Source organism: Coffea arabica, chromosome 4e, assembly GCF_036785885.1.
Source record: "Coffea arabica cultivar ET-39 chromosome 4e, Coffea Arabica ET-39 HiFi, whole genome shotgun sequence".
In the NCBI taxonomy this organism is placed as follows: domain Eukaryota; kingdom Viridiplantae; phylum Streptophyta; class Magnoliopsida; order Gentianales; family Rubiaceae; genus Coffea; species Coffea arabica.
The window spans coordinates 32,450,990-32,463,484 of NC_092317.1; positions in this window are offsets into that span (position 1 = coordinate 32,450,990).

The following is a 12,495-nucleotide window of genomic DNA, read 5'->3' on the forward strand; positions in this document are numbered from 1 at the left end:
TTGGACACTACTCTGGCTGGAAATTACTGGAAAAAATAATCAGAACAACTGATTCAAGAAAGCTATAAAGATTTGACTCAATAACAACTGCCTAAAGAGTGCACCAACACTTGCTCTTGTTGCAGCAATTTAGGAAATAATGGATAGTGGAAATTTTTGGATTATTCCGGAACTAATCCCTTTTTCCTATCCCAAAAAGGATTTAACAGGCTGTAAAAACGAAATTGAAGTAAATCTGGACAGCCTTATTCAAGTTGGACTAAACTAATCAAATCCAACTTGGAATTGGAGTAGGGTTGCTGGTTGTTTTGGTGCTCTTTTTTTTTTTTTTTGATGGTCATCTTTTAGGAAGGCATTTATCACAATCAATGGTCAATTTTGGAAGCTTTCAAGAGTCAAATTTCGTGGCTTAGGGAGGCTGGTTTTCAAGAGTCAAATTTCATGGCTGAACATTCTTCTTCTTATCAATGGTCAATTCTGGAGGCTTTCAAGAGTCAAATTTTGTGGCTTAAATGTTCTTGATCAAGAAAGAAGATTGTTGTGGTGATCAATAAAGAAGATTAATCAAGAAAGAAAGAACGACAAGGATTTTGGCAGCTGGAATTTTGCAGCCTTGTTGTTTACCAAGATTTGGTTCCCAAAACCCAGAAACTTCAAGATTCTTTCAACAATTCAAGATGTTAATTTCCAGAATTCAAGAAACACAAAATTGAAGATGATTTCCTCCCAAAACAATCCAAGATTTCTCGATTTGATCAAGACAGATTTTGGTTGGCTTCAAGAATCCCAACTAAAGTTCCAAGAACTTCAAGATTGTGGTTTTAAACAATCAAGAACTTCAAGAAACCCAAGTTTTGATCAAGACAGATTTTCAAGAATTTTGTAAGGTCAGCCAGCTATATTTTTTTTTTCGGATGAACAGTAACCTCGGATGATCAAATAGAACAAAAGACTGGAATTAAATGGATATAACAGGATAGAAACAAGACACAAACACAAACAAAGAATCAAGAATAAGACACAAAAAAAAAAGGCTGGACCAAACAAGGCTAACCACAGCAATTAACAACAACTAGACGCAAGTTTACGATGCAACAAATCTGGAAAAATAACGCAAGAACACGATGCAACAAATCTGGAAATTGCGGACAGCAAACTTAGAACATGAAAACAGAATTTTGGACAACTTGACTCGAAAGGAAATAAATAAAGGGATATAACGTGATACCTCTTAACTAGCTCTGATTACCAACTGATACGAACGTCGCCAACCTTGTGACGAAACCCGTAAAAGATTAGATTCAGGATCGACAAGAGGACACCAAGTTTGGAGCGGATGACCTCAACCCGTTAATCACGTGGTTAACGAACCTTGGTATAATGGTAGAAGACGCCACAACCTAGTGCGATTCTAGATTGATAAGTCACGAACACCTAGAGAAATTCTAAGGTATTCAAGAAGCCTTGGAGAAACCAAGAAAACTCTCAAAATCTGATTTATTCATTGAATGCCTAAAACCATTGGAAGTGTGGGCTATTTATAGCCTTACATAGAGATGAACAACTAAATGTGGAACTAGTCTAGAGTTGTGGTCTTGACTAAGACTAACAATTGTAGGCTTGACTATTTCCATAAGACTAAGAATTGTGGGCTTGACCACACCTTATGAGGTCATCCCTTAGGTAAACAACCTTATGAGGTCATCGCTTAGGTAAATAACCTTATGAGGTCATCGCTAAGGTAATTAAAGCAAGACTATGGACCATTAAGCCCTTATTACAATGACTTAACTAAAACAGCAAATGTGACTAGAGAAGGGTCACACATGGTTCTCTTTGACGTGCACTACATGGATGACTTTCATTCCTTCATGCTCAAGACTCTCAATGACCTTGGGGACAATTTCTTGGCCTTGTATCTCATGAACAAGTCCTTGGAGTTCCTCCCTCATCTTGTTAGCTCGTGCTCGAGTTACCAGTCCTAGTGGGACTTGAACCTTATCCGATGGCATAGCTTGACTCGTATCAATAGGTTCTCCAAAATGGCTCACTTTATTGCATGTCATAAGACGGATGATGCTTTACACATTGCTAATTTATTCTTTAAAGAGGTTGTTCGTTTGCATGGCATACCTAGGACAATAGTATCCGATAGAGATGTCAAGTTTTTGAGCTATTTCTGGAAATCTTTATGAGGTCGGTTGGGAACCAAACTGTTGTTTTCTACCTCTAGTCATCCTCAAACGGACGGACAAACTGAGGCAGTCAATAGGACTTTATCCACACTCCTACGTGCAATCATAAAGAAAAATATCAAGTCATGGGAGGAGTGTCTACCTCATGTTGAGTTTGCATACAATAGGGCTGTGCATAGTGCTACACAATTCTCACCTTTTGAAGTTGTGTATGGTTTGAACCCCTTAACTCCCTTAGATTTGTTGCCATTACCTTCTTCTGAGCATATGAACTTAGATGGCAAGAAGAAAGCTGAGTTCGTGAGATCATTACATGACAAGGTTCGTACCAACATCGAGAGGAGGACTGCCCAATATGTCCAACAAGCTAATAAGCACAGGCGCAAGCTTGTCTTTGAACCAGGTGATTGGGTCTGGTTACATTTGCGCAAGGAGAGGTTTCCAAAACAACAGCAAAGCAAGCTGTCACCAAGAGGAGATGGGCCTTTTCAAGTTATTGAGCGCATCAACGACAATGCATACTGCTTAGATCTGCCTGGTGAGTATACTGTTAGTGCTACATTCAATGTTGCTGATCTAAGTCCATTTATTGCAGGGGACGAGTACGATTTGAGGGCAAATCCTTTCCAAGAGGAGGGGAATGATGCGGTTGAGCACGAGGCCCAAAGTGTACAAGTAGACTCTGTGAAGGTGCCCCAAGGCCCAGTGACACGAGCACGAGCTAAGAGATTCAAGGAGTCCCTCCAAGCCTTGGTACGTGCCATCCAAACCCAAGAGAAACCGGGCATTGAAGGAATTGAGTTGGAATATCCTTGCACGACTACTAAAATGCTGCTTACAATTGAAGATGCAAGTGTTCAAGCTCCAAACGGCGGGCTGAGCCGCAGTTAAGTACCCTCGCTGAGCCGTACGGGGTTGGGCTAGCTTTCGGTCAAGTGAAAGCCCAAGGGGCTGGCCGAACTTTCCTTGTTATTTTTCCAGTTTATTAGGTCTTAGTCACGGCTATAAATAGCCTGAAGTCGTATGTTACATTCAGTTTTTGAGAGTATTGAATAAAATTTCCCGAATTTCGTCCATTCATTGTGGCAAATTCCCTTGGCTTGTGAAAGCTAAGTTGAACATCCTAGAGTTGATCCTAGGCTGTTCTTGACTTATCAATCAAACACACACACTTGATTGTGGCGTCCTCTACCGTTAAATCTGTTCTTGAGTGGTCCAAGTTCGGGTTCAACTCCATCAAATCTTCATCGTGTTCCTCTAGATCCGAAGTAGCTTCCGTCTCTCGCATCATTTTGTATACAGGGATTAATTTACTAGGTGTTAAGAGGTAATTAGAGGTTACCTAGATGGATTAACATTGGAGAGACAAAAGGATAACTTTCAGCCATAAGGGTGACAAGTGTCACTTTCCTACTCAATCTTGGACTTTGACCACTATTCATTAACTTTACTAAATATTCAATTGGACCCAAAATCATCTTCATTCTTGCTCATCTTGGCCGACTTTCCTAGAGACAAAAGAGTGAAAGCCTTCAACTTGTTTCTTCATTTCTTGCTTCAATCTTGTGATCTAACCGTTAAAACTTCGAATTACTCCATAAAAACCCTTGTCTAGGTAGGATTGAGGAAGGTGGTGGAGTGGTTTGGAAAGAAGAGGTGCTAAGTTGCTTCTTTTCTTGAATTTACAAGGTGAGTTGCTAAGATATTCTCCCTTTATTTTTGATAATGTTAAATTAGTGACTTTAGTGGCTAAATATGTTGATTTGTGGTAGGTTTATGGTTGAAAGTGGAGTTTTGATGGATTTTTTATTTATTAGTGATTTTTTCTGTTTTTATATGATAATCATTGTTTGGTCATGGATTGATGGCTTGTTATAGTGTAAAATGGAGCTTGTATATGTTGGATATGATTGTTTGCGGAAAATTTCTGGTTCGTGCGGAAATTTCGGTTTAGGGTTTCATAATTGGGGCTTTTCTAAGGTTTGTTGTGGAACTTTTGATTTGCTATGATTAAAGGGTATTGTAACCCTAATAAGGTGTGTTGGATAGTGTGTGAATTGCGGTTGTACTTGTGATTGTGTTGGATGAAATAGATGGTTGTTTGTAGGGTGGAAATCTGAAATTTTAAGAGGAAATGCTCTCCAAATTTTAAGTCCATATGATTTCTTGAAATTGGGTTGCTTAGAGTGCTAATGAGTGACTTTGGGGTTGTCTAAACCTTTAGCACCAAGTGTTCCTTGTGAGAACCCGTAATTTTCCATTTTCTAGGTTTTATTATTTTTCATGGCTTGTTTTCTGCATTTTTTGGGAGTAGGAAAAATTTCTAGATATTTTTAAGGAGTAGATATAGTTTTTAGATGCTTTTTCTAGTATCGAATAGGTTTTGAGAAATTAAGAGCGTATACCGGACGTGGGACCCACTAGTGCGAAAAGTTCGGAAAAATTCGGCCAACTAGGTTAAGTTTTGGATACTGTAATTAATTTACCGGGTGTTAAGAGATAAGTAGAGGATGTTAAGTGGATTGGTATAAGAGAGACAAAAGTTAGGCAAGTCATAAATGAGGTGACAAGTGTCACCATGAGATTGGTTCTTACCTAAGACCCCTATTCACCTTTTTCTAATTGACCAAATAAATCACAAAATTAACCAAAAATTCACCATTTTTCTCTCCTCTTTGGCCGGCTCTCTCTCTCAAAAAGAAAGAAAGAAACTCTTCAAGTTTTACTTCCATTTAGCTCAAAACCATCCAACCAACCATTGAAACTTGAAATTTCTCCATAAAACCTCTTCAATTAGTGTTAGTGAGTTGATTTGTGGAGTTATTTGGAAAGCTAAGAGGACCTATTGGTCCCTCTCTCTTGTTTCTAAGGTGAGTTGAGAAGAACCATTCTCCTCCCTCTAATGATGCTTAATTTGTGATTAGTGGTAGTATAAGGTGCAATATTATGGATTACATCTTGATTTGTGGTTGAATTAGTGAAGTTTTCTATTTATTGGTGATTTTTCTGTTTTAATATGAACATGATTGTGTGGCTATCTATGATGATTGTAAATGGTATATAATGACTCTAGGAGGTGGAAAAAGTGGGTAATTACAACCAATTTCTGTTTGGAAGAAAAATTGACAAGTTAGGGTTTTTATGAAGAACATTCTGCCCGGTTTTGTAGCTCCTAGTTAGAGGCCAAATTGGCCTTGGATTAAAACATGAAAGTTATAGCGAATGACATTTTAGAGGTGCCTGCAAAATATCAGGTCAATCGGAGTAGTGGAGGATGAGAAAAGTCAAAATTACCCTTGCTGTCCTGGTTTTATCCGAATGTAAGAATTGCGCCTGTAATTGATTGTTTTGGTTGGAATTGCTTCGGAATTGGTTGTTGAGGCCTTCTGATGAAATGTATCCCTGTTTCTTAGCTTTCAGATGGTTTTGGAATTTCTGAATTTGGACTTGGATAGCCTGATTTATGATATTTCCGCTAGAATGCGTTTTGTGAATCTGTTTTACGGTTTTGGTTTAGTATCTTGCATTTTTGACATGGTTGCACTCAAAACTGGGTTGAGTGACCTTCTGTAATGTTGTAGCCCTGTCTTTTAGCTTCGAAACGGTGTATCTTATACCTTCATCCGGTAATCGTACTGCCTTGGGTGCCATTACCGTAAAAAGAGGTCAAAAACTGTTTTTTTTCAGGGCAAAGCTAATTCTATTTCCGGATTTTCTGGTTTCCTCTATTGCTTGTGTATGTTTAGGGAACCCTGTTTTGGTGGTATGTAGAATTGGTTTACGACTTGTAATCGAGTCTTATTGTGTTTATTTGAATAGTTTAGGGCTTGACTTTCATATCCGGTCATTTCCTAGCTAAATTTTGTACTTGAATGCCATTAAGCCTAGTGAACGGCTTTTGGGAATGAGATTATTTTTGTACGAACTGTTGGGACTGATTTGAGGAAATAATGAAGCCATGATGGCTAGAAAATAGGTAAACACAAGGGATATGCTGCCGAAATTTTTCTTGAAGGCTAGTTGGATTTACTTGTGATTTGAACGAAGGGCTTTTGGGTTGTTTGAGTCTAGGTCTTCATGTTACCTTTTCGTTAACAAAAATCATGTTTTGCACCCTTGCTTTAGTAATTATTTGGCGAGGCATACGACTGGTAGTCGAGCCTCACATGTGCATTCTGTATACTCGATTTTGAAAGTGGAACCTTCAATTGTTTTCCTTGGATTATTTTAGGGTTTCTTGGTAATTAAAGCTCTCTTTTGGGAGGTATCTGCACTGACCCTGGTGAGTGTACTACTCACTTGTGTGTTACTATATGGCTTTGATACTTGAACTTGATGAGTTAAATGTTTATTGTACCATTGATATTGATTGAAGTGAGGGTGTACTTTATCACTCTCACCTATTTCTCATGTTATTGGAATGTTACAAGAAATGTTACATGAAATGAAAAGTACTTGACTTGGTGGCGTTTGGACGAGTATCCAACGACCATGCTTGTTACCATTGAGCTCAACCCCATTGGTAATTGATTGAATCGAGCCGGCAAGGGCTTGGTCGTGACAATTAATGAGCCTTGGGTAAAGTTATAAGGAATCTTGTAGTATGAAAGACTCTCGATTCCGGTATACTCGAGTAATACCACAGTGCAAGTGTTTGGAGTTCGGGCCCGGTAGGGGGATGTTAGGTGGAAGGAATGGGAGTGAAGTGAAGTCTACGGTTGGTTACTTTTAAACATAGACGGAGAGTCAATGAGATCCGATCAAGAATGCAAACGAGGAAAAGGGCTTTTGAGAGCCGCCCGTATCCTTTTATCGTCATTATTGATGTGTGTCTGTATTTACTTTTGATGAATTGGACTGAAAAGCTTGATGCATCTATGAACTCGGTTGCTTGAGTGGTACTATCTCACTGGGCAATTAGCTCACCCCGTTCCTTTTGTTTTCCTTACAGGAATCTGACTGCTTATGGAATGACTTTTGATAATTGGTTGCCGAATGAACTAAATGAATATCCCTTTTGTATAGTTTATGAGTTGAAACCCTACATGTGCCTTTGGGGCCGTTTTCACTTTTATTATGGCAACCGTACATGTATTAATTTTTGAGTACCTTTCATATTCCATTTTGGCTTGTAAACGCTGAATTTGATGTTGTATATGTATCTTTGATGTATGGTTGGGTTGTGAGGACTCGCAAATTCCTTGTATTTTTCCTCAAAAATACCCTTTTATTTGAAAATTAGTATTTATCAAAGGCCACTACCCAAATATTTCACACTAAGAGTAAATAGACCTAGAAAATAGGGTTTTACGCTTCAGTTTTAAGTTTGGAGCAAAATTAGGGTTTTCGCGATTTTTAGCCGGATGAATTTTCGGTACAGAGTAAGAATTAATTTGGGGATTAAAAGTGAATTTTAAGTGAGAAATAAGATGTGACTAGTGGTAATGGTATAAGGTTAGTGAATGGGAAGTGAAAAACCTAGTACGTGAGTTTTTAAGAAAAACGGCGCGATCCGGCGGGTCCCGCGCATTACCGATTGAACGCACTGCTTGACCACCATTTTTCTTACCCAACAAGTTTGTTGACTTTTGTACATAATATCTTCTTAAATTGCAGCAAGGTTGACTGAAATTAGTGGCCAAGAAAGGCAAGGGAAGAAAGAGAAAAATTTTGTGGCCAAGATTAGTCCAAGTGTTTGCCCAATTTGTGGACACCATTAGTCCTAATCCTCTTGCTTTATTATAAGGCAACTAAGCTCCATTTCTCTTCATATTTCTGCCAAGGAGCCGAGAGAGAGAGAGGGGAAGAACAAGAGAGAAATTTCTTCATTTCATCTTCAAATCCAACAACTTAGTGAGAAAATAAACAAAGTAAACCGATTAAACTTGTTCTTGAGTGACTAGGTGGTGATTTGTGGTAAGTTTTTGGAAGAAGGAAGCTTGGGCTACTCTTTGTGACCTCCATTCAAGGTAAGAGAGCTTGGCTCTCTAAGTTTTACTTTCAATTTTGTTAAATTAAGCTTGGCAACTTGCTCTTGTGGTGAGATCATGGATGATGAGCATGTTTTAGAAGTTTTCCCCAATTTATTTGATGAACTAGGGCTTGTAGAAATTCTGCCCAAATTGTTGTAAGATGCTTATATGTTGCAATTGAAGTTTTATAAGGTGTTGTGGTAGTGATTAGACCAAGAAATTAAGGAAAGTTCCACTAGAAACAAAAAATTCCAGATTTCTGGAAATTCTTGCTTCCTTTCTGTCCGAATTTGTATCTGTGTGTTAGAGGCCGATTTGGCCTTAGGTCAAAGAATAAAAGTTGTATAGAATGGAATTTTATAGGTGCCTACAAAATTTCAGCTCAATCGGAGCAACGTAGGACGTGAAAAGTCCAAAATACCCTTAATGTTCTAAGTATTTCCCAGCAGTCCGTTTCACCAGTTAAGTCCAGTTTATCACGTTTTTTTGACCAGGATCCATTCTGATTTAGCTTTTTGCCAAAACATGAAAGTTGTAGTGTTCTGAAGTAGCTTTAAAATGCCTCTAAGAACACCTGAATTGGATTTTTGTACACTGAGTTATGACCATTACAGTGTTCTGCGTTTGAGCAGCCGACGAATTGGTTTCTGGTTTAGTAATTCGAGAATTTGACTAAGTTACAGTAGGAACTGGACTAAGTGACCTTCATGAATGTTGTAGCTCTGTGTCTTAGCTTCGAAACGGAATAGGTTTCGTTTTAATCCGATAAGCGTAGCCTCGGATAAGTTATTTCCGTATTCGTACGTCAAATCTGTCTTGTGCTAAGTTGAATTTCTGCATTTGTTATCATTGTAATTCTTGTTATTATGATATTGTGAGCCTATGGAACGGCTCTTGACATAAATTGCTGATATGTATGATGTTGGGTTGTGTTTGAGAAAAACAATGAAGCCTAAATGGCTGGAAAATTAGGTAAACACAAAGGGCATGCTGCCCGAATTTTTACTCGAGGGCTAGAATACTATATTTTCGACTTGGGTGAAGGTTAAGTACTTAACACTTGAACTAGCGAGGACTTTGGCTATTATGTTTCTTGAGTGTTAAACGTTAGGACTTGACTAAACTTGTACCCTTGGGAAATGAAATAATGATTGCTCGAAGTACGTTTTCCTTGTACTCTCGACTCACATGACAATTTCAAGTATAAATGTTACAAAGCTTTATCGTTTAAAAAGCGAGCAAGTGTTTCATGACTACTGTCCGAGTGAATTTCAATTTCTTGATTCTTATTGAACGAAACATCTAAGTTTCGAACTCTAGTCATGTTTCAAAGTTCTCAAATTGAGTTTTATCGCAGATTTGGACTCCGAACTCGGAGTATAACCTGAAAGTGACCAGTAAAAGCACTATATCTTTTGGTGAGTGCTTTCAAATACTGAATTGAACTTGATACTTGTACTTGATACGTGCCAATATGATTACATGTCACATGCGTGAATTGTTAGGGCAAGAGTGTACTTTATCGCACTTGCCCTTACATGATATACACTTGTTTATTGTTGCAATTGACTTGACATACTTGTTATGATGCGCGCACTTCCTGGAATTCCAGACACCCTGTGGCGAGTTACTCTAGTCGGGCCGGCAGGGGCTTGGTCGATTGGGTAACGAGCCCTGGGTCTCTTGCTTTGTCGAGTGGAGTGATATCTCCTCGACTAATCGGTATACTCGAGTATTACCACCCGTGTTTATTGAGGATTTTGGGCCCAGTAGGGGGTGTGAATGGTGGACGGAGAGTAGTGTAAGTGGTGTTCTACTGGATTGGTTCCTTTACTTGAAAGTTGACGGAGTGTCAACTACTATGTGATCAAGCTCCTGATGATGAATGGAAGTTGGCTCCTGAGAGCCATCCGTATCCTTATGCTTTGGAATGATTATTGTTTATTGGATTATAGTGTCTTCTGAAAACTTTTACACTCGCTCATTTTGAGATTGCTCACTTTTATGAATTCTTCATGCTCGTTACTTTCCTATATCGAAAACTTGTACTTATAAATAATGGTCAATTTGCTATTTGGAACCTCACTGGGCTTTTAGCTCATACCACGCTATTTGTTTTCCTTACAGGGGGTACGAGTGACGCGTGAGACTTGTAAAAGACTAGCGTAGCCTTTTGTTTTGACTTTTGACTTTTGGTCTTGTACTCGCGCTATTCCTCGAATGGAACATGTTGTACTTGGATTGTATACGTTTTGAACTAGTTTGGTGTATTGAGACTTTGTACCTCGATTTCTATCAATGTAAATTATAAGCTTGAATTGTGAATGTTATTTATGGTTTATGGATGTGTGTACATGACTCGATTGAGATAGTGAGTGAGTCCTGGCGAGAGCTGGGCAGGCGGTCCGCCGAACCCTTTGGTACGCCTTAGGGGGAGGTGGGGTCGTCACATGGGTTCTGACGGGTCGGTTACTATTCATGGCTGACTCCGGATTTCATTTTTTTTATTTTGGGTTATTTTGCCATTGTGACTTGTTTACGCGCGTTATAAGTTCCGGAACGCGATAGACCGCTCTAAACTGCACAGTTAGTCCTGGCGAGAGCTGGGCAGGCAGTCCGCTAACCCTTTGGTTCGCCTTAGGGGAAGGTGGGGCTGTCACATTCCTTATTTTCACTTTCAAGTTCTTTTGGCTTTGCATTAGTAGTATGTGGATTAGGTTTATGACTCGTGTTCGAGTCTCATTGTGTTTTCTTGAATGTTTTAAGGCGTGCCGGTGACCCAAGGCGCTCATTGGGCGGAAATTTCTGAAATCACTTTGTTTGAATGGTGAGTGTACTACTCACATGATTGTTACTTCATGGCTTTGTTATACTTGAAATCTATGATTGAAATGCTTGTGTTTACTGACGATATTGGTTGAGACGAGGGTGTACTTTATCACTCTCGTACTCTATGGCTTATTTGACTGTTTACTGTATCACTTGAAACTCTCTTGATTATACTTGAACTGATGTCTTTTGGACGTGCATCCAAAGACTTTTACTGTTAACTCTGAGCTCAACCCCATTGGTGGCCAATTGAATCGAGCCAGCAAGGGCATGGTCGAGGAAATTGACAAGCCATGGGGACTATTTTATAAAATCATTGGGTATGAAACTCTTGATTCCGGTATACTCGAGTATTACCATTTCTGAACTGGATGGAGTTCGGGCCCTGTAAGAGGTATGTGAGGTGGACGGAAATTGGAGAAAAGTGGAGTCTACGGTATTGGTTACTTTTAAGCGTTGACGGAGAGTCAACGAGGTGAGATCAAGTTTGGCTAAAGAGGAAAAGGGCTCTTGAGAGCCGTCCGTATCCGTTTAATCTTTATTGACATGTGGTGCTAGTTCGGCTCATTTGTTGAACGTATTTGGATTGAGTAACTTTGTGCTCATGTGAACCTTGTTTAGTTGCGTGGTGGTACCTCATTAGGCGAAAGCTCACTCCGTTGCCTTTGTTTTCCTTACAGGGATCCACTTTTTGGAACTATGATTTTGAAGCACGAGTTGAGCTAGTTTAATACATTCTTTTGTAAAGCTCCTCGATGGTTGGAAAAACCTTAAATGTATCTTGATCCAATATTTCCCTTTTAGTTGTAAATTTGCAACCATGCGTATAAAATGACGTTTAGAAATGTTTCAGTGTTATTTTGGTTTGGGAATGTTCTTTGCTAGGGTTATATAAAGTTTATTGCACTTGTATGGGTTTCGGACAAGTTCGGATTTTGAACGACAAAAGAAAAAAATTGGCAGGAAATTTCTGCAGGAGAATCCGGTCGGCAATCCGACCAAGAACACAGGGGAAATTTTGAATCCGTGAGGTTGGCCTTTGCCTCCAATCCGGCCAGATTCCGGCCGTATTGTGACGTGGCTGGCACTATTCATGTGCGGTTCCATTTTTTTTTCTTTTTCATTTCGCGATTTTGAATCGATTAAGCGCGCTAATATCTTCCGGAACATTTTAGATTGTGTATAATCGTCTTAGTAGTCCTGGCGAGAGTTGGGCAGGCAGTTCGTTAACCCCTTTGGTACGCCTTAGGGGAAGGTGGGGCTGTCACATCATGCTTATTTGCTCCAGCCTCTACTCCTGTAAGGAAAACAAAATCGAAGGAATGAGCTAAAAACCAAATGATGTTCCCAACAAGCAGTCAAGTAGATAAAACATGAAAGTATTACATTTAACACTTCACACACTTTGCACAGTAATAAGCAGTCAGTCAAGAAACAACATTCAATCATTGGAAGGATACGTGCTCACTTGGAGCCATTTATTTAGTCATTCAGTCGCC